Source organism: Schistocerca gregaria, chromosome 3 (genome assembly GCF_023897955.1).
Source record: "Schistocerca gregaria isolate iqSchGreg1 chromosome 3, iqSchGreg1.2, whole genome shotgun sequence".
NCBI lineage: Eukaryota > Metazoa > Arthropoda > Insecta > Orthoptera > Acrididae > Schistocerca > Schistocerca gregaria.
The window spans coordinates 83,247,317-83,270,130 of NC_064922.1; the positions used below are offsets into that span (position 1 = coordinate 83,247,317).

The window sequence follows — 22,814 nt, forward strand, 5'->3', positions numbered from 1 at the left end:
AACAAATAGATATGTTTCTCATTTACGGAGAATGCCGACGAAATTCAGTGAGAGCTAGCGGCTTACACGCTGAAAGATACACTCAACGTACTCACCCTACATGTCGTACATTCAAATATGTTTACGATAAATTGAGAACAACTGGATCTTTAACGCATGGGAAACATGCCCAGCAAAGAATAGTTTCTAACGAGGAAACGGAGATTGGTAATCTTGCCACTGTGTTTCTAGATCCTTGTGTTAGTTCGCGTCAGATCGCAAGGGAATCTAGCATGAGCCATAGTAGTAGTTTTCGTGTTCTGCATCGCCATAAATATCGTCCTTACCATATCAGTCTCTACCGAGAATTAACTAGTACTGATTTTATGCGTCGTATTGAATTCTGCCGATGGGCTCAACACAGATTCGGAGGGATGACACATTTATTAATTTGATTTTATTTACTGAGGCTACATTCACGAACCATGAAAATGTTAGTTTGCGTTACATGCGTTATTGGTCAATTGAAAATCCATGTTATTTGCAGCAAGTTTCACACCAAAAACCGCGGTCGGTGACTGTATGGTGTGAGATTATGGAGGACAGAATTATAGGCCTCTATTTCACCGAAGGAAATGTCAGTGGTAGGAAGTATACCGCGTTTCTGCAAGAAACGTTGGGTCTGTTATCAACACGATAGGTGGCCGGCACATTTTTCGCTGATGGCTAGAAATGAGGTGCAGAGACAATTTCCAAATCCTTGGATTGAACGCGGAGGAGATGAGTCGTGGCCGGCTCGTTCGCGAGACTTGACGTTTCTGGATTTTTCCTTGCGAGGATTCATAAAAGACATTGTTTATAAAGACGTTCCAACTACAGCTGAAGATATGCGAGAGAGAATTGTCAGAGCATGTGCTTCGATAAGTGCCGATATTAAGTATAATACCACTCAATCCATGATAAGAAGATGGCAGCACTACATTGATGCCAATGGTCATCACTTCGAACACACCTTCATATCTCTGAAGCGACACCACCTGGCAACAAAACTCTAACGCCATATTATGCCCCCCCCCCCCACCCCCGCCCTCCGTTGTCCCATAGTCTTGCCTACTTTGCAAATAGAGCGACGGAAACACGTTTGTATATCCAATGCCAGAAATTTTCATTGGCAGCAATAGAATCGTTCTGCAGTCAGCTTCAGACGCCGGTTCTCTAAATTTTGTCTAGAGTATTCCTCGAAAATAACACTGCCTTTCCTCCAGTGAGTCCCACAAACTTTTCGGGTCCTATCGTACTTTCAGAGCTACTCTAGTGGCAATAGTTAGTGACTCACTCTGTGTATCTCTCTCTACTTCCGCTACGAAGACAACACACAACCAAAAACATTAGAAATTTCTTCCAAGTCCTAACAAAGCCTGAGATACAATGTAGAACAGTCTTTTAGCATCGTTGCTGGCACTTGCAGCCACTATATCTTGGAGTGTCAATACTGCCGTCGTACTTCAAAACATAAATGTTAGACAGCGTATAACTTATTTGTCTGACCATGCCGGGCGTTAAAGAAACAGTTGTGCACTACATTTTAAGGAATGTGCGAAGTAAACATTGGGCCATTACTAGCCTTTAACAAAAGTAAAAAACATTTCCACTTCGTTCACAGACGCGTATTAAGACAGACAATATAATGAAATATCAAAATATCTCCACGCGGTACACGTAGCTACGGGCTCCAAGAGAAAAGAAAGTGCTGAGACGCGCTCACTATACAAAGTAATTGTGGACATTAGAGTGTGCGGCATTCAGAGCTATACTCTGCGGGTCAGTAACTATGGTGCGGCAATCAGGGGAGTACGGACGTGCGACTGTGCGTCAGTATCCATCCTGAGATAAGTCTGTCCATCGGACGGTGCACTTTTAGTCTGATTCCGGTGTGGGACTTTTTTGTACCGGATTGCATTCAAGCAGCCGACCAAGTGAACTGTGTGCTCTGAAGAAAGTAGCGTGCGTCGTCGAAACATGCATGCTTCTCTATCATGTATTTATTTCCCGCTCTTACGCCTTCCTGCTCTGGAAATGCGGAAACCATGAAATTCAAAAAATGAAATTAGGAACCACATTTTATTTGCTATTTGTTTTCTAAATCTATAACAAAAACACACATACTCTACCGTGCACCACTACTAGTAATGTTCTTTCCATCTCCACTCTGCAAACACAGCGACGGAAAAACGACTGTCCATCCCTCACGACAAATGGACAGTGGCAGCAATAGAACCGTTCTGCAGTCAGCTTCAGACGCGGGTTCTCTAAATTTTCTGGATAGTATTACTCTAAAATAGCTCTGCCTTTCCTCCAGAGATTCCCACTTGAGATCCCGAAGCATCTCCGTAGTACTCGTGAGTTGTTCGAACCTAAGTGTAACAAACGTAGCAACGCGCCACTCAACTGCTTCGCTGTCTTCTTTTAATGTGACCTGGTGCGGCTCTCAGACACTTACGAAGTACTTAGGAATAGGTCGCACCAGGCTCTATATACTTTACCGATGACTCACACTTTTCTAAGACAATCTCTGATAAACAAAGTCGCCTATCTGTCTTTCCTACTAGCATCCATAAGCGCTTGTCCCATTTCATATCGTTTTGCTACATTACGCCCAATTATGTAAGCGACGTGACTGTCAAACAGCACGCTGCTAATGCTATATTCGAACATTATGGGTTTGTTTTTCCTACGTTTCTGCAGTAACTTACACTTGCGCATACTTAGAACTAGCTGCAATTCATCACACCACCTAAAAATTCCGTCTAAGTCATCTTGTATCCTCCTACAGTCACTCAACGACAGCTTCCCGTACAATAGATCATCATCATCAGCAGCAGCAGCAGCAGCAGCAGTAGCAGCAGCAGCAGCAGCAGCAGCAGCAGCGTGGCTGCCCACCCTGTCCTCTCGATGATGTACATAGAGGATAAGAGCTGTTCTACCGTACTTCCATGGAGCACTTCTGTCGATACACTTGCCTCTGATGAAGAGCCGCCATCGAGGACAATGTATTGGGTTCGGTTATTTAACATGTATTCGAGCCACTCATATATCTGGGAACTGTTCCGTATGAAGAGTCTGCAGTGGGACACCGTGTCATGTTTTCCGGAAATATAGAAATGTGGAGTCTCCCTGTTTCGCTCCATCCATAATTCATTCATATTTAGCACGACCAGTTAGTTAGGGATCTGTCAGGAACTACCAGTAATTCGGTGCTCCGTGTTTCTTCGGGTAACCTCAAAGATGGCTGGTGAAACGTCTCTATAGAATCATTTCGTGATAAATATGACCAATTTTATATTGCTCCCGTTACATTTTCTGCATAGCACGTCCGCGGTGTACTTTTTCAAACTCGCTCAGAAGAAATGAAGGTATTTGATATAAATTGAATAATTATGTGAAGGTTAAATGCAAGCAGCTTGTGCTCTGCATCAGAATTATTATATTTTATGTAATTCAGTTACTTTTTCTGTGTAATCCTCGTCATATTTATGTAGTGGCATCCTATATTATCAAGTTTCCTCCTATACCTTGCCTTTTGTGTGAAAGAATGGGAGTGTGTGTGCCTTTTAGGGTCTGCAAGGTATGTGGCAGACTAGACGCCTTCCGCCTGCTGAGGGTACAGATTAACGAACCTAGAGTTCCTATCGTTGGGCGAAGAGTATCTTGGTGGTTGTTATCTGTATCATTCTGTTGCTAGCTGCTGATGAGTTCGATTCGTAGTTCTTAACCGCTGTCTTACTACTTCAAAGTAGTTGTGAATGTGTAAATTCTTCCTCCTAACTCAAGCGTTTTATCTTTTTCTCTAGGATGTGTAGGTTTAAAAGCTTAATACTTCATTTATGGTAGGGAGTATTCGAGGATTCAATTTACTCAGTATTCTGGGTTTGCTGTGTTCTTTGGGAACATTGTAGAGTAGAATGTTCTCCACTGCGTACTGACTAGGCCAAGTTATAGCGATCTTCACCTTGTGTGAATGTGAGAATAACTGTGTGTTCTTTTGAGTGTCTATCTTTCTGTTTTAATTTCCTGAGCTTAATGTGTGCTTCAGTGTAGCGATTTCCAGGCGTGTTCAGCTACACGTCTTCCCTCGTGCTGCTAGCTCAGTGAGCCCTCAGCTCTAGTATCTGTATTTCAACACGTGATCCTAGCTAGGCTCAATAATCAGAGTCTAACGTGTTATCTGAGAACGTGCGTTTTCGTAGTTTTGAGGGATTTTAGTAACCACTTTTGTTTTTTGGGGATGACTTGTTTGATGAACCATTGACATTCAGCTTTCGTAGTTTCTTTCTTATAGTTTGCAGTTTGACCCGTTTGCAGTCACGCGCTGTGGCACGGAAGCAGTGGAGCCTCGGTAGGCCGCTGGTGTGAGCTGCCACCACATATCCACATGAGTTACCCAGTTCCTGTAAACTCTGGGGATGGGGCGACGAGTTCTGGCGCCATATTGTCACATCCAAAATGTGTTCGATGGAGCTCAGATCTGGCGAAACGGGGGACCTGTACATTCATTGGAACTCTGTAAAAGGGGTGGCTAGTTTTTATTTTACATGTTACTATTCCTTGCTGTAGGTGCTACTTCCACCACATCAAGTGGATTTGGTGCTCACGTACTCACACTGAGCCGTGAACACTTCTCAGTTTGTCTGTGGGGAATAGTTGAACATTATTACTACTGTTATCGGTGCCATGCTTGCAATGGTCGTGCCAGGCGCGCCATATTGAATGTTTGTACTATCGTTAATGGCGCGAGACCTGCACGACCTTATAGCAACCATTATAGTTCTGCATTATTCTGTTACACTAGGGGTGAGTTCACGTAATGAGAGAGAATGTCAGATTAACGGACTCATTTATTAAACAGTTGAGAATCGAACAATAATACAACCAAATTGGGGTGGGGGTAAGAAAGATTCGAGTTCAACAGCCTAGCCCGATGTACGTTCATAACACGGAACGATAGCAGGAGGAAATGAATTTTAGTAACGATCGCCGTATATCAAATAGAATCCCATTTAGTAATGGAAGGGGTAACAGGTGTGCAACGACCACCACAATGAGTCAGCCAAAGACCAAGAAAGATGCTACTGTGCGTGAATCGCTGGGTAGCCTACCGTACTGAAGGAATAAAACCGTACTGAAGGAATATACACAATGACCTATATGGTTCCCTCTGGGCCGCAGGGCGCGAATCCACAGTGCACGCCGGCGCTCATGCTTACCTGGAAGCGGCGCCTCCGGTCTCCGGCACGGTCACACTAGAGCTGCCTCTACTGCCCCTTTGTCCACCACCCATCCGCGGAGGGCGGTTGGCGCCCACCCGCGACAAAGGGGCGCGCGCCTGAACTGGCCAATCATAGGGCCGGAACTTCACAGGGAGGCGACCTCGCGACGTTAAAATTGAGCAGAAATAGCGTTTACAAGGTTGGTAAGGCAGGTTGGGGAACTGAGAACACGAGAAACTATGGCCATTACTGAATGTTCAAACGACACCACGTGCTACCCTGGCGATCGGAAGAGGGATGGGAAACGTGAAGCCATCATGGCTGCTAGGAAGACTGCTGCCCTCGCCCATAAATAAAGAAAATTTCTATTACCAAGCTCCTCTCACAGATCAGTGTGAGACAATCTGTAAAAATCGTCAAAGAAATCAGGCAACCCATAGAAATTATTAATATTCCCTGAATATTAGTACCAGAATGCTGGGATTAGAAATATGAAATACGAGCACTGAATGGTGAATGAAGCGCACGTCTATCACTTGGCTCTGTATTTCTTGAACCGCTCCGTCACACTCGTGGCCCTGTGAGACGGCGCATCACCTTACTGAAAAATTCTACTGCCGTAGGGAAACACGATCGCCATGAACGGGTGCACGGTTCTCATTGACCGTCATTGTGTTTTGCATCTGCTGCAGTGGACCCACAGATGCCCATACGAATGTTCCGCAGAGCATCCAGAGCATAATGCAGCCGCTGCCAGCTTGTCTCCGTCCCGAAGTACAGGTGTCAAGGATCTTTTTCCTGGAAGACGATGAATTCGCGTCATCCCATGGGCTCGATGAAGAACGTATCGGGATTCATCAGACACTGCAACACTCTGCGCGTACGTCCATTGGCCGGTAGTCACGTGCCTACCGATGTGGTGGAGTTAACATTGCCACGTGCACCGGGTGTCGGCTGCGGAGGTCCATCGTTAGGAGTCGGTGTACTGTGTGTTCAGACACATTTGCTCTCTGCCCACCATTGAAGGCTTACGTTAGTTCCTCCACAGTCGGCCGCCTGTCCTGTTTTACTAGGCTGCCTAGCGTACGACGCCTGTGATGAGAAGTGGCCGCCAAAACCCACGACGTCTGGACGTGGTTTCACGTTGGTTTCGCCACGTGTTGAAGACACCATAGCACTCCTCGAACAGCCGACAACTCGTGCAGTTTGTCGAGGCTCGGAGCCATCGCAATGTGCGTCGACCAAACTTAGACCGCGCGCGCCTCCCCCGTTCTACACAAGGACAGCACGCTCACCGATGCTACGTGCACCGTGCGTGTGTCTGAGCGGCACTCGTTCCTCGCCACGTGGCGCTGCTACCTCCTGGACGAGTTTATACCGATAGGAGGACGGTGGTCGCAATATTCTGGCTGTTTAGTGTATGTTGTAAGAGCGAATTCTCGTGTCTGTTACTTATATCAGAAAACTTCTGCCAGTGGGTATACACCTCCAGCGCGATTGCTTGCTTATGGTAATGATTGATTTATCTACGAACTTTTTCTTCTTGTGTGAATCCAATCTGAGTGCATTAAGCTTTATGTTCTTATTCCTCCTCTTTCGCGTCCCATACGATCAGGTAAGATGTACAAAGTTGTTACTTTAACGTAATCTCGTGAGTTATTTATTATTTATTTATCGTATGACTTTACCAGTGCAGGTGCGGTATTGACATCATAAATTTACATAACATAACATATAAATACAAATATACACACACACATAATAATACAAACAGAACAAACACCAGTCATTATTAAATCTGAGCAACGTTGAAATATAATCACAGCTACAATTCGTCGAAATGTGACAGCCATTTAATGGCAGCAGGGCTGTCCTGCACGAAGTCTCTCTAGTCACCACAAAATCTTCGCAGTGGGCAGCCTTGCACCAGATGTTGTAATGTTTGTTCATCAGTTCCACAGTCACACATTGGGTTATCATCGGCGCCCCATTTGTACAGCATGCATTTAGTTCTCGCGTGTCCAGTTCTCACACGGTTAAGCTGGCACCAGATTTGACGAGGAAGCTGCATTCCTGGGAGATGTTGGCTGGGGTCCTCTATATAGTGTCGGTTAATGTCACTATTTTTCCACTTGGTTTTCCAGGATTTGTGGCAGTCATATTTCCTTGGGCAAGTGTTCTGTCTTCCCATATTGGCGCCTTTGATTAAGGCGACATCGACAGCGGTCCTCTAGTACTTGGTGTATGGGTGGTACTCTTGCCTTATCTGCATGATTTATTTTTTGCCGTTCCTGAATTGTTGCCTGCTGTCCACTGATTTCAGGCGGAGTGATGTTTGAGAGGATGTGAAGCCATTCTAGACTTTAGTGTCCCTGTTGTTGTCCTCATGCCTTCATTGATCTGGGCGTCAATCTTCTTTACACGGGCACTCCTACTTCACATATGGGCACAGTACTCTGCTACGGAATAGACGCGTGATATTGCTGCAACACGTAGTGTATTTGCATCCGCTCCCCATGTGGTACCTGCTAATCTCTGGATGATGTTATTCCGGGTTTTCAGTTTCTGGCGAGTTAGTTCCAGGTATTTCTTGAAGGTAAGTGACGCGTCAAGAGTTAAGCCTAAATATTTGGGAAATTTGTTTAATTCCTTTTTCCGCAGAAAGTTATATTTAGTTCTCTGTCTGCTAGTCTGTCATTTAAATGGAAGGCACAGGTCTCTGTTTTATTTGGGTTCGGGCAGAGTCTCCATTTTTTGTAGTACTGGTTTAGTACTCCTAGGTCAGCACTTAGTTCTTTCACCATCTTCTAACCATTTACTTTGAGTACCTATAGCCATGTTACCAGCGTAGCAAACCTTACTTGACTCAGTGTCCATCATGTCACTGATGTAAACATTAAAAAGCAGTGGAGCCAACACAGAACCTTGGGAGTCCGTTTTTTATTCTTTCTCGTGAGTTGTTTCATGCTCATGCGCCAGCCAGCTGCTGAGCTGGAACGTTCCACCTTCTTCCTCGCATGTCAATTTAAGAATAAATGTTGTCATTGAAAACTACTACCGTATGTCCCGTCGTATTCTTTCTGACTTATCACGTAGTCACCTTCGTTGGAAAATATAGTGGGCCCAATGCTTACGTTTCCTCAGGCTATTTCAGTGTTGTTTTTCCCGAGCAGCACAAAGGCGACAGTGATCACAATGAAACATAATGTGAGGGGCATCCCTCGTCACTGGAGTGCACAGCCCACGTTTCATTAATTTCCCACGTCCTCGTATTTCCTCGCCTGACCTCGTGATTTGATTCTGCATAACCTGAGTGAATCAATTTAAACCCTTTTAATTGAGATCGTGCAGTCCCATAGAATTTTCCAGTTCGGTCTGATCTTTTGTGTGTGAAGAAGGGCCTGGGCTGGTAGCGAGCTTGTAATTTATACCCGACGTAAGTGGCTTAAACACCGGAAACGCGTGAGGGGGTTGTGTTACACTGAATTTGGCAATTCCCTGAATTCTCTGACTTCACTGTTAAACGCACGTCGCTTACAGTGGATCCGCGCTGTGAAACTACCTCGGTGAAAAGGTGCCTAAATGTAAGTGGCGACAATACTGTAGAGTTCAAAAACGCTCACTTGTCTCTGCTGATAGTATTGAAACGTTTTGTAGGTTCCGCCTCCATGGGCAACTATCGGCTGTGCTGCCCCGCTACAGGGCGGCTGTCTCTCTGCCCTCAAATGTGACGTCACGTAGCGGCATGTTACAACAAAATCTGTCGCCTCATTGGCAGTAACAAGCGGTGCACTACGCACGTGTCTGGACCTCACGTTCAGTTCGGTAGGAAACGGGTCACAGAAATGTTTTGGCTATTTGCGTGAATAACGGACCTGCGCTTTCGCATATCTGAAACAATTGATGACACGTGCTCCTAGTGTCCCTGTTATCTGGGAAAAAGCGTAAGTTCCGAACAACAACTTAAAAAAAAGTGTAGCATCAGTTATAACTCCACTGTTATTGCTCGACTGCTTCTACGCAATAACGATCGAAAGAGTTTTGACGAATGTTAAACCTGCAAAGTAGTATGTGAAATTTCAAATAATGAAGTTAAATAGTTTTCGTTTACATTGCATTGGTTACAGAAAACGATCGCCGGCTCACCGTGTGAGCGAACAATTGTATACTTGTTACTCAACTGGAAAAAATATTTACGTAATAATTAGAGCAAGACAATCAGGCGGGAGCGGGCACAGTGACACTGCTACGAGCTCAGAGTAAAAATCACAGGCAGGGACTTGAAATAAATCTAACCGTGAAATCAGTAAAGCAAATTCCACTAAGCATACTCACAAGGGCGCTAATTGTGTGACACTCGGTTTGTGTGATAAATAGCAGCCCAACGTACTGCCTACTGTTAAAGTTGGATATATTGCAATTTTTCTGAAATAAATATTTTCTGTTAAGCTAAATATGTCTTACTAGCGCGTGACTTTCATTAAATAACTACTGATTAGCTTTTGCATAACACTGTTAACATATTTTGGAAATGAGAGCAGAAATTATTGATCACACAAGGAAATCAAGCATACTGATCTACAATAATCTTTAAAAATTCATTGAAATTAGTGGTTTCCATAATCACTGAATATTAATAGTGGATTTTTAATTAAAGACTTCGCTGAGCAACTAAGTTCATTATCTTCATTTGAATGGATGGTGTCTGTTACTACGAAGGAATAGGTCTTGCAGGCGTTAAACACCATATGTAACTTGACGATGGATGACTATCAGGTGCAGCGGACATTATGCGAAATCAGCGGCAACGAGCGACGAGCGAACGCGTGTATCGGACCGGGATTAGAACCCGGGACGTCCTGCTCACTAGGAAGGTGCGGTAACCACTGCGCCATCCGGGACACAGCGTCACCGCGACTGCGCGGGCTGTTTCGGTACGCTCCGCGGACGATCCACACACCTACCGATCGCCAAATAGCCGCAGTCCCTGCCCGCAATACTCGTGTTCGCTACTTAGAGATTCCCACAGGTTGTCGGATGTATTTCCATTATCTTTAACTACCTGCCTCAATAAAATTTCAAGTTTTCTAACTTTTTTAAAGAAATTATCAAACTTTAGTTCATCAATTTTACTCTTCTTTTCATTAATAATGACTGGATAGGACCCTACTTGGTAACTGTTCATGTTTACGCATTTGTAACACGGTGTTAACGTTAAGTTGGTAATTCTTCACAACTTGAAACTATTGGGTTGGCTAGCCTCGATACACTTCTAAATACTAAAGTTGGTATGGTCTTTCTTCAATGAGTGGCTACTGGTGCAGCGTAAGGTGGTGATCGCCGACAATGCATGGCAGTAAGCTCTTTTTTTTGTGTGGTGAGTTCACGTTTCTAGCATTTGTAAACATAAAGTTTTTGGCAATGTTGACTAGAATACTCTCTTTCAAATTCTAAAGGTAGCAGGGGTAAAATACAGGGAGCGAAAGGCTATTTACAATTTGTACAGAAACCAGATGGCAGTTATGAGAGTCGAGGGGCATGAAAGGGAGGCAGTGGTTGGGAAGGGAGTGAGACAGGGTTGTAGCGTATTCCCCATGTTATTCATTCTGTGTATTGAGCAAGCAGTAAAGGAAACAAAAGAAAAATTCGGAGTAGGTATTAAAATCGAATTCTGACGTTACGGCTAATAATGAAAGCAAGGCTGAAGAAAAATCAAGACATGTTCATAGGATTTGTCGACCTGGAAAAAGCGTTCGACAATATAAAATGGTGCAAGCTGTTCAAGATTCTGAAAAAAGTAGGGGTAAGCTATAGGGAGACACGGGTCATATACAATATGTACAACAACCAAGAGGGAATAATAAGAGTGGACGATCAAGAACGAAGTGATCGTATTAAGAAGGGAGTAAGACAAGGCTGTAGCCTTTCGCCCTACTCTTCAGTCTGTACATCGAGGAAGCAATGATGGAAATAAAAGAAAGGTTAAGGAGTGGAATTAAAATACAAGGTGAAAGGATATCAATGATACGATTCGCTGATGACATTGCTATACTGAGTGAAAGTGAAGAAGAATTAAATGATCTGCTGAACGGAATGAACAGTCTAATGAGTACACAGTATGGTTTGAGAGTAAGTCGGAGAAAGAGGAAGGTAATGAGAAGTAGTAGAAATGAGAACAGCGAGAAACTTAGCATCAGGATTGATGGTCACGAAGTCAATGAAGTTAAGGAATTCTGCTACCTAGGCAGTAAAATAACCAGTGACGGACGGAGCAAGGAGGACATCAAATGCAGACTCACTATGGCAAAAAAGGCATTTCTGGCCAAGAGAAGTCTACTAATATCAAATACCGGCCTTAATTTGAGGAAGAAATTTCTGAGGATGTACGTCTGGAGTACAGCATTATATGGTAGTGAAACATGGACTGTGGGAAAACCGGAACAGAAGAGAATCGAAGCATCTGAGATGTGGTGCTATAGACGAATGTTGAAAATTAGGTGGACTGATAAGGTAAGTAATGAGGAGGTTCTACGCAGAATCGGAGAGGAAAGGAATATGTGAAAAGCAGTGATAAGGAGAAGGGACAGGATGATGGGACATGTGCTAAGACATGAGGGAATGACTTCCATGGTACTAGAGGGAGCTGTAGAGGGCAAAAACTGTAGAGGAAGACAGAGATTGGAATACGTCAAGCAAATAGTTGAGGACGTAGGTTGCAAGTGCTACTCTGAGATGAGGAGGTTAGCACAGGGGAGGAATTCGTGGCGGGCCGCATCAAACCAGTCAGTAGCCTGATGACCCAAATAAATAAATAAATAAATAAATAAAATCCATGGAGAAAAATAAAAACTTTGAGGTTCGTCGATGACATTGTAATTCTGTCAGACAGCAAAGGACTTGGAAGAGCAGTTGAACGGAATGGACAGTGTCTTGAAAGGAGGATATAAGATGAACATCAACAAAAGCAAAACGAGGATAATGGAATGTAGTCGGGTGATGCTGAGGAATTAGATTAGGAAATGAGACGTTTAAAGTAGTAAAGGAGTTTTGCTATTTGGGAAGCAAAAAACTGAGGATGGTCGAAGAAGAGAGGATATAAAATGTAGACTGGCAATGGCAAGGAAAGCGTTTGTGAAGAAGATAAATTTAACATCGAGTATAGATTTGTCAGGAAGTCGTTTCTGAAAGTATTTGTATGGAGTGTAGCCATGTATGGAAGTGAAACACGGACCATAAATATTTTAGACAAGAAGAGAATAGAAGCTTTCGAAATGTGGTGCTACAGAAGAATGCTGAAGATTAGATGGGTAGATCACATAACTAATGAGGAGGTATTGAATAGAATTGGAGAGAAGTTTGTGGCACAACTTGACTAGAAGAAGGGACCGGTTGGTAGGACAGGTTCTGAGGCATCAAGGGATCACCAATTTAGCATTGGAGAGCAGCGTGGAGGGTAAAAATCTTAGAGGGAGACCAAGAGATAAATACACTAAGCAGATTCAGAAGGATGTAGGTTGCAGTAGTTACTGGGAGATGGAGCTTGCACAAGATAGAGTAGCATGGAGAGTTGCATCAAACCAGTCTCAGGACTGAAGACCACAACAACAAGAAGTTCCCGTGGGACCAAACTGTTGGGTCATCGGTCCCTAGGCTTACACACTACTTAATCTAACTTACGGTAAGGACAACACACACGTATTCCCGAGGGAGGACTCGAACCTCCGACGGATGAAGCTCGCGCGGACCGTGGCAAGGCGCCTGAGACCGCAGGGCTACCAGACAGTACCTTCGCAGTAAACAGTTTCGGGCGCACAGTGCTGTCCTTACCTATTAATTCTTCTCGACGCTTTTTCCCCTGTGCGCAGTCGAGACAGTAATTACGCCTGGCCGTGTTCCAGCCTGCCGCCAGCAGCCACCGCAGTGTGCGCGTTCGCGCCCAGCCACACTGCCCTTACCTACGTCAAACATATTCTTTCAATCTTCACGACAGCAAATCGCCCCGACTAGTCCACCGTATTTACATGTTATTACTTAATTCTTTTTTATATACTGCATTTAAATTACAAAACCACATTCATTCTTAAGAAAATACCGGGTGATCAAAAAGTCACTATAAATTTGAAAACTGAATAAATCTCTGAATAATGTAGATAGAGAGGTACAAATTGACATACATGGGGTTTTATTAGAACCAAACAAATACAAACGTTCAAAAAATGCCCGACAGAGGGCGCTTCATCTGATCAGAATAGCAATAATTAACATAACAAAGTACGACAAAGCAAAGATGTTCTTTACAGGAAATGGTCAACATGTCCATCATTCCTCAACAATAGCTGTAGTCGAGGAATAATGTTGTGAACAGCATTGTAAAGCATGTCCGGAGTTAGGGTGAGGCATTTGCCTTGGATGTTGCCTTTCAGCATCCCTAGAGATGTCGGTCGATCACGATACACTTGCGTCTAGCAATACTTTTTTTTTGTTCTAATAAAACGCCATTTCATTCCAAGCATGTGTGACAATTTTTACTTCTCTATCTACATTATTCCGTGGTTTAAGTTTTCAAATTTATACTGACTTTTTGATCACCCGGAACTAACAAAATAGTGACACAATGTATTAAATAATAATTATTCCTTTACTCAGAAATGCAGCATTAATACTGCGAAAATTTCTTAAGTTATTCGCTGTGTTGTTGTGTTACACTCCGTCTCGTACGTGTGTTTGTACGGCGACACGATCAGGGCTGTCAGTTGCTGGACGCCTGGCACGCGCTAGCAGTTCGTGCCCAGATTGGGTACTTACTAGTGGGAAACCTTCCGTTTTCTCTTCGCCGAACCTCGCCAGCTCTTACACCGCTAAACAGCCTCGCCGAACGCCTTGTGGAATCACAGAGTTTGGTTGCTACAACAGGGTTCAGTCAGGCACTGCATTCGTTCGTATCCTAGAGCGCAGTGGTTCAATCCCCGTCTGACCGACCAAATTTAGGTTCTCCGTTATGTTCCTTCATCGCGTTACGCGACTTCTGGAATGAAAGGGCACGGCAGAATTACCTTCACGTCACAAGCCCGAGTTTGTGCTTCGTCCCTAACGACACAGTCGTTGACGTCATAATATCCCTCCTTCCTAATGCAATTCTACTGTCATTGCATCTACATTTCTACTGCCTAACCACGAAACGAAAGAAACATAATTTTGGACAGAGAAGCAGAAGCGCCGTCCCCCTTGTGAAACTACCTTTCTGTAATTTTGCTACGCAGATTTAGCACATTTTACAATTTTGTGTGTGTTTTTAATAAAAGGAAGTATTACTTCTCCCTTAATATTATTATTTATCTCTAGAAGACCTATCCCGAATTCTATTTTCATTCAATCGGAAGGTCGTACAAACTTGAACTGGGGAGTAGCAAAATACTGGGCGAAGAAAGAAGTAAATTACATGCCCCTTCGCTATTTTTGCTTGCTTGTCCCATAATAGTGTCTTGCTTCACTCCTCAGTAGGCAGAAATAGCCAAAAATCGGAAACATTCGGTCAAACAACATATTTTGTGTAGTGCTTGTTTGCCGACTTTTGAGAACCAACAGTAGCATAGCGAAGTAGTAGCAAGAAGTCCGAACATTAGGAGTCGTGTTTTGCGACAAGCAATAGTGCACTGTTGCCGCATAAACTACGTCAGCGATAGACGCTTATTCTGTAAGAGTCCTGTCTTTGTAATGCATCTTGGATGAAATGATGGACGAAACGAAACGGTGAGAGCAGTGTGTGTTTACCGTCTCGGTCCGAGGAAAAAGCAGGACACAGGAAAACGAGGAATAAGAGAACTACTCTCCTCTACCGGTTAATTCTTAAAACTTCTTTCTCGTTTCTCTTCTTAAGTCACTTTTTGCTGTCTGCGGTGGGGATCCATGTGGACAAGCCTTCAGCACGTCCCTGCAGAGAAGTTACGTGCTACTGTTTTCTTGTACCTAAAAGAATTACTATACGGTTGAAATGCCTCTGAGCCCTACGGAGTTTAACATCTGAGGCCATCAGTCCCCTAGACTTAGAACTACTTAAACCCAACTAACCTAAGGACATCACACAGATCCATGCCCCGAGGCAGGATTTGAACCTGCGACCGTAGCGGTCGCGCGGTTCCAGACTGAAGCTCCTAGAACCGCTCTGCCACACCGGCCGGCTAAATGAATTACTAAGTCTAAAAAGAGTACGAGTATCTGACAGAACATTATAAGCAGTTTTGCTCTCCGTTTGGCACAGACGTGAACGAAACCGAAGCGGAATTCAGGTGAAATGTTTCGTAGTTGTGGTGAGAGTCTCGAGGCAATTAGAAATGGCCAGCAACACTCCGTCCCCACCACGAACGCCTGCTCTGCGAGCTTCTTCCACGTCCTTCTGTCGAGCGCGATGCCTGCCCATTAGCTCTTGATGTTTGTCCTAGCCGTGTCCTATCCAATGTTACCTCGCCACCTACTTCTGGGCCTTCCGTCGTCTCTGCTGTTGAATTCTATTCTAGGTAGGTTAGTCTCCGTTATTCTTGCGAAATGGCTTGCCCAGTTTAACCTCCTCTTTGGTATTTCGAGAACGTTACCGTGTTTGTATCTATTTCTTAATTCTTCATTTTTTTCTTATTCTCCATTCTAATGTTATTTTCGTCATATTGGTACATAGGTCCAAAAAATTTCTTATTTTCCTTTCCAATATTTACAGTATTTTATATTCCTTGTTTCTAAAGATTTTGAAGTACTAGCAGATTTTTTTCTTTGTGACTGATAAAACGAAAAAGTGTTTCGTTGGCTGTTAAGAGAGGCATCTATATCCAGTCTATTATTGTTACTAAAAGACTCCCTAAGTAATTGAAGCGGTCAACTGTCTTAAAATGAGTCCATCTATAACCAAAGGTTGTGGTTCTTACTTATGAGCCGGTAGTCTCTCTCTTCTTCATTAACAGTAATATTGTATTCACAGTAATTTTATAGTAAATTTTCGACACTCTGATTAATTCTGCTTTGGAAGTTTTATGAATGCTGAATGAAGTCAGTAATGTTCACCACCTAAATTTGGATCCCTTGTGTATTAGTTTTAGTCATTTCTCTATGGATCTTGTTGAGGACGAGGGGAAATGTATATGGGGCAGTCAAATGAAAAGGAATGAGATGCAAAAAGATAAGTAAGCTGTTTAGTATTTCAAAACTAATCGCCGCAACTGTTAATACGTTCAGAGAAGACGGTCAGTACCATCAAGGAGAACTGTTCGCAGCCGCCTACGGAACCACGGAACCATGATTGTACCCAGGAGTGCACCTTTACGTCCGAAGCAAATTCTTCATCGTTCCAAAAACTTGGAAATCGCTTGTGCAGAAATCGGGACTGTATAGAGGCTCCGGATGAGACCTTGTCAACGTGTGGCCGACCCCGATACATCCTCCGTATAGTCCTGAGTTCTCGATGTGCGATTTCCATATTTTTGGGGTCCTGGAGAAAGACATTCTTGGCCGTCAATTTGCTTCGGAGGAAGAGGTGCACATCTGGGTTGGATCACGGTTCCGTATGCAGTAGAAAGCATTTTTCCATGAAGTTTTAACAGTTATTGTAATTAATTTTGAAATAATATAGTGTACTTACATTTCTTCCATTTGTCTCGTTTCCGTTTGATTGTCTCTTATAAAACGGGGGAAATGGCGTGTCCTTGTCTCAGGTGAGGGCGTATCTTAAAATTTTGAGTTTCTGCTACAGATGCCTTAATACAACATACTGTTTCGTCTACACCCATTTTACCTGATACTATTAGTTTTGAGGCTATTTTAGATTCCTTCATTGTGTTTAGATGTGTCTGCTGGTGTATGCAACCGAAGGCCTCTTTGAAATCTAGAAATGTATGTGTAAAGCTACAGTGAAGTTCGAGCCCTTCTTAGTTATCAGTCTTAGAGTGAATAAATGATTTAATGTGGGTGTCTTTCTGCTGAAACAGCACTGATAGTTTGCATTTCACTTCTTCCGCTATTGCGATCAGCCTTTTTAATAGGCACACCGATAGGATTTTGACATCCCGTAAAGCAATTCCTCTATAGTCGGCGCTCACAAGATGATCAGTCATCTCGTCTGGTGTTCAGCACAAGTCTTCTTAGGTGTCAGTTTCTATATTCCTTGCTGATGGGTCGGTGACTTGCACACCAACATTATCAGGTCCTTCAGATTTAAAGTTAGCAGCTGAGTGATATGTATGAATCTTCCATCTTTCTTGTATGGAGCTCTTGTAGGCAGTATCTTCCCATACTGATCCTTAATAAAATGTTCAGTTGTAGTGAATTTACCAAAAGATTTTTTTTATATATTGTGATAGATCTGCCTTGCTGTACGACAGTTCAAATCGTCCTCTACTTTTATCATGTTGTTGTTTGTTGTTGTCTTTGCTCATCGCTCGTATTGGGGATTGATGCGTTTCCTGGGGAGGGGGGGGGGGGGGCGGCGGCTTTATATTATCTTTCCGTCAGCGTCACTTTTTCCTCTGCACGTTTCTCCTCTGCACGTTTCTCCTCTGCACGTTTCTCCTCTGCACGTTTCTCCTCTGCACGTTTCTCCTCTGCACGTTTCTCCTCTGCACGTTTCTCCTCTGCACGTTTCTCCTCTGCACGTTTCTCCTCTGCACGTTTCTCCTCTGCACGTTTCTCCTCTGCACGTTTCTCCTCTGCACGTTTCTCCTCTGCACGTTTCTCCTCTGCACGTTTCTCCTCTGCACGTTTCTCCTCTGCACGTTTCTCCTCTGCACGTTTCTCCTCTGCACGTTTCTCCTCTGCACGTTTCTCCTCTGCACGTTTCTCCTCTGCACGTTTCTCCTCTGCACGTTTCTCCTCTGCACGTTTCTCCTCTGCACGTTTCTCCTCTGCACGTTTCTCCTCTGCACGTTTCTCCTCTGCACGTTTCTCCTCTGCACGTTTCTCCTCTGCACGTTTCTCCTCTGCACGTTTCTCCTCTGCACGTTTCTCCTCTGCACGTTTCTCCTCTGCACGTTTCTCCTCTGCACGTTTCTCCTCTGCACGTTTCTCCTCTGCACGTTTCTCATAAATCAAATTATGTTTTTCCTTTAACGTTGGAAATTATTTCTCGAATACTGTTCTTCGGGTGTTTCCATCTGCTTTCGATATTACGCCTTCATTGAATTTTTTAAAATTCCGTCATAAGTATACGAAATAATGAAAATTAAATTTTGGGTAACCCTTGACGCCGTAAGCTAGGTCAGCTGTAACACGGATCGCGGAATAGTTTCAGCCTTCTCATAATGTAGATGGCCCTGGGAGATGAGTACTCTGTCGTAGAGGCCGGATAATGTCTTTGCGTCCAGTTCGGGTTTATGAGGCGCGAGAAGTCTTGTAACGCCGAGCAGCCGGTGGAGTGTGCGCTGGCGATATCGACAGCCGGAGCAGAGCCGCAGGCGATGTCTAGCAGCTTAGAGGAAGACCTGGCTGGCTGGTTGGCCTCTGCGCGGTAGCGATCGGGGGCAGGGGGCCCGCGTAGTGTCGCCAGCTGATAGCCAGCCGGCAGGTGGCGCCGCAATCCGCCACTGGCGGGCATTCAGCCGCCTTCATTAGCGCCGCCATTCAGCGCCAGCCAGCCGCGGCCGCCCAAAGAGCCACAGCCTCCGCCACCGCTGGCCACCGCGCCTGCGCACTACCACACTACCCTAAAAGACCGGAGTCAGGGGATCTCGTCACGAGATTTCGGAAGTTTGCTACTGCAACGATTCGCACCTTACGACCATAATCTCTTTGCACCGGAGCATGGCAATCCCAACTTACGTCTTTCGACAGCACAGCAGCTCTCAACTTTCAGCTTTCTTACTCCCTCGGATCAGACCTAGACGTGGACACGACTCATTGCGTGATAACGGCGAAGAAGTCTACCGTAAAGTGTCCACATAGAGAACTGCGTCAATAAGTCCCGACAATGCATCGCGCTGCGTACTATACGTATATTATTGGGACTGCCATTTTTTGGTGCAAACAGATTATGCTCGTAATGGTAAAATCGTCTAGTTGCTTGCTCGTGTTCGCCTGTATATGCAGTCTAATTTCTGAGGAGCTGCTGCAAACATTTCGATCCAGTTTTGACGAGTAGATACATTGATTCACCAGAAAGCTTTTTGCATATAATTATGACGAATTAAATTGAAGATCTGAAAATGATGTCATTACCACCTAGCAAATAGCCACTACAATCGAGACAACAGCAATGCTCCGAGATTGTAGGAAGCAGGATTTAATTCTCATCTGGCATAGTGGTCTAGCAGTAGATCATGGGCTGGAAACCGAAAGGTTGAGAGATCGGATCCTCGCTGCATCACTTTCTTTTCTCTCTGACTTGTAACACGTCATCATCTCCCAATTGTCTGTAGATACGCGTTTCAAAATACGACGAAAATTTCAGACTGCCAATTTCTGCTTCCGTTAGGTTCACTGGTCGCAGTTCGTACTCGTAATTATCTGTAAATTCTTCGGAGTACGTCTTTCAATAATTTGATGGCCCTGAGGCTTCTATTCTACTTTGCAACTGTTGGTATGCATAACTCACTGCAATCTGGCCAGCACCTTTCTGAAACTTGTGCTCAAAATATCGCACAAAACTAACTTTCCCTAACCTAAATGGTGGTGCCGCTACAATAGTATCTAATATGAACAAGTGCTCATATCTCTTACGGTATGCTTTCTTTTTTTGAGACGGCCTGTATATGTACCTGCTTACTGTAGCTGTGACATGAATCCCCTGTACTGTTCTTAGTCCTCACTCCCATTCTTCACGGAATTGGTTATCCCTCGATACCTTAGCCCAAGTCCTATCCCATCTTTTAGTAAACTAGTCCCAAAAATGTCTGTTCTCCTCAGTTCTCTACAGTAAATGTTCATTAGTTAGAATAACAATCCATCCAATCTTCTTTACCACCACATTTCAAGAGCTGTTTCGTAACAGTTAAACGTCGACACCTCTCTTACATTCCTACGCTAAACACCATACAAATACATTCAGAAAAGACTTCCCGAGACTTGAATTCACTTCATATGTTAACTTATTCTTTTTTCCAGACACGCTTTTCCTGCTACTGACAGTAAGAGTCTAATATTGCTCTTACTTCTGCCAATGTCAGTTTTTCTGACGAAGTACACCTTGAATGACTAGTGATACAACGTTCGTATTCGCAGGACGTGTACATTAGTATGTTCTGGAGAAATGATTAGCGTTTGAACCATATCTACCCACGGGTTCAAGATCAACATCGATATCGCGGTGCAACACCACCCTCCGGTAAAATGGGCCTGCAGTTCTCGTTGTCGCTACAGACCGAAGGTAATGGAGCAGTGTGACTTCAGCAGACGAGAAGGATGCCTCGCAGAGGTATGCGCGAGTGGTACCGACAGATCAACAAGTCTGAAAAAGGGTGCATTATTGGCATGAGAGAATGTGATGCATCCACCCGGGAAATTACTGCTCACGTGGGGCGAAGGGTTTCGGAGGTGCAACGGGAATGTGCAGAATAGTTCACGGAAGGCGATAGAACACGACGAGATGGGTCAGGTCGCACCACCCAGACCACCCCCGAGAAGATCGACATTACACACGAATGGCATTTCAGTACAGATCTGCGTCCATCGTGGCCCTGATGCAACAGTGGAAAGGTGTAACACATCGTACACTATCCATCGCCGTTTATTACGGCATGGGTTACCGCACGTCGTACACCTCTCCTGATGTTTCAATATAAAGAAAGTTAACGTTCTTATTACGTACTGCATGCACGATTTTCACTAATGAATAAATATTTCCCTTCGGTTCTGAGATTTTTAGGAACATCCTCTATGCTGGTACACCGCTTACAACGGATTGTTACACTGTTAGTTTAAGTCTCTAGACCATTATCTGGCGGTTGTGTCGCGACGGAAAACAAATATTTATATATATTCTGCAAATTCTGATACATCTGTGCGTGGTATGGGTTCCACTATAAACTATATTTCATGTCGGTTATGCCCAAATACATATGACATCCAGAAATTAACTTGAAGCAGTATCTATAGCCTCATCAATACAAATCCTCTCCTGGTTTCAGAATGTCTTTCTTCGAACTTTATCGTTTTGGCTTATATTACCACTGATGGTAACACGGTAGGCATTGCACGGAATAGCTATAGAGGAAATAAAGCTGAAAGTGTGCTGTCAGCAACCGTACAGAAACGGTTCTAGGCGCTTCGGTCTGGAACCGCGCGAGAACTACGGTCGCAGGTTCGAATCCTGCCTCGGGCATGGATGTGTGTGCTGTCCTTAAGTTAGTTAGGCTTAGGTAGTTCTAAGTTCTAGGGGACTGATGCCCTCAGATGTTAAGTCCCATAGTGGTTCAAATGGCTCTGAGCACTATGGGACTTAACATCTATGGTAATCAGTCCCCTAGAACTTAGAAATACTTAAACCTAACTAACCTAAGGACAGCACACAACACCCAGTTATCACGAGGCAGAGAAGTCCCATAGTGCTCAGAGCCATTTGAACCTTCTGAATCGTATAGAAAGGCTGGTCTTAGAAGTGGATATACTACGACATATCACTTGCGATTGATGGGCGAAATTATAGAGAAGAATCATCATTATCAGCTACCGGTTTGCCTGTGATTCATACATTGGAGAAAATGTATTTGCTCATTTTCATCCAGTCTATACGTCCTTATGCTTAGAAATTAAACTTCAGTGTATTGAAGATTATGTAGGCCAGTACTAAAGGATAGTGAGAAACTCGATATAGTGGGCCAAGAAGGTTCCACATGATAAACTATTCTCAGCCGTTATAGAGGATCATTTCTCATCTGTGAATTGAGTTGGCGAAGGAGGAGTAATGTTGTTGGATAGTATCTGAACCACTTCAGTTTTGCTGATGACATTGTTCTGTTTGCCTCAATTGCTAGTAAACTGCTAGAGCAACGACTAGAACAGCACAACGGATAAAGCTTGACACTAAACGCGAACGTCATTTGCTACGAAACTGGACTACTGTTTGGGAAACTTACTGAGAGGTATACATTGCAAATTACGAATGGATTAGTTGATTTATTTTTATACCGAAGGCAACGGAAGACTGGATAGACAATGAACAATAGAGGAAAACATGGCCTACTGATCTTTTGGTAAACTAAACTGGGTTTCCAAAATTTAACTTCTGATGTGCCCGAAAAGCTTGTAATCAGTGTGTGTTATCAAATTTGGCTTGTCGCAGACAGACGTGCGAAAATATTGAAATACCGATGATCGTTGAGCGAGAAATCTAGAAGTATTTGTTGGACATTGCAAAGTAAGACGAGACGGTTCGCGGGACAGAGCGGTGTGGAAGGCGTAATTATGACGGAAACGAAAACCAAATGGCCGTGTAGAGGTGGAAGGTGTAACCAGGTGAATGTGTGGTAGTCAGTCGGCGCAGTTTACTAGCCCTATTCCAAGACGTGAGAAAAATCCGAGTCTTCGAGCCAACGAAATGTGGCCTGGTGGCGCATCCTGGAACATTATGGGTACTTGTAGGTCGCAGTGTGTGGGCAA

At 44.0% G+C, this 22,814-nt stretch overlaps 1 protein-coding gene across 1 annotated transcript in view; it reads left to right on the forward strand.

Annotated features, from left to right (window-relative positions):
* LOC126354893 (GTP-binding protein GEM) overlaps nucleotides 1–22,814 on the forward strand; it is a 1,071,510-nt gene that overhangs the window by 24,926 nt on the left and 1,023,770 nt on the right. The window lies entirely within an intron of this gene.